Source organism: Gordionus sp. m RMFG-2023, chromosome 4, assembly GCF_954871325.1.
Source record: "Gordionus sp. m RMFG-2023 chromosome 4, tfGorSpeb1-WG-v2, whole genome shotgun sequence".
In the NCBI taxonomy this organism is placed as follows: Eukaryota; Metazoa; Nematomorpha; class Gordioida; order Chordodea; family Parachordodidae; genus Gordionus; species Gordionus sp. m RMFG-2023.
The window spans coordinates 7,608,683-7,609,308 of NC_088778.1; the positions used below are offsets into that span (position 1 = coordinate 7,608,683).

At 26.7% G+C, this 626-nt stretch overlaps 1 non-coding gene across 1 annotated transcript; it reads right to left on the reverse strand.

Moving 5' to 3' along the window:
• Nucleotides 1-298: 298 nt before the first annotated feature.
• On the reverse strand, nt 299-417 carry LOC135929198 (5S ribosomal RNA). The gene has a single exon (XR_010572513.1). It is a non-coding gene; the product is annotated as a 5S ribosomal RNA (ribosomal RNA).
• Between the last annotated feature and the right edge of the window lie 209 nt (nt 418-626).

The following is a 626-nucleotide window of genomic DNA, read 5'->3' on the forward strand; positions in this document are numbered from 1 at the left end:
GGCTACTAAATTATTTTCGCAGGTAAAATGAAAAGTTTCATCCATTTTGGAACTTTTATCCTCAAAATTCACTAAGAGAAAAATATATCTTGAACATCGTCTATAATATATTTTATTCAGCTACTGATCGTGGTTTTCAAGTAGCAAATGAATAGAATAAATTATAATCACTTCGTATTTCACAGTCATAAAAATTATATAATACGTAAATTAAGTCGGTTGCTTATTAATAGGATGAATTAAATCTTGCAAAAATTTAAAAACACTTATTTAAGAAAGATTATTTATAAATAATAAAAGATTACGACACCTGGGATTCCCAGGCGGTCACCCATCCAAGTACTAACCAGGCTCAACGTTGCTTAACTTCGGTGTTCGAAAGGGAACCGGTGCTTTCAACGTGATATGGTCGTAATCGAAATTTAAATTTTACAAAAGCTTATTTATATAAAACAATAAGTTTGAAATATTTATGTTTTCTGCAATATTGTGGATCGTTATTATTTAAGACATAATTAATATTAAATAATATTATAGAATTAATTTAACTATATTTTAACTCAACAAATGAAGCTTTTTTTTGTAGTTTATAAATATCTGGAATTTTGAAGTGGATTATTATGAAT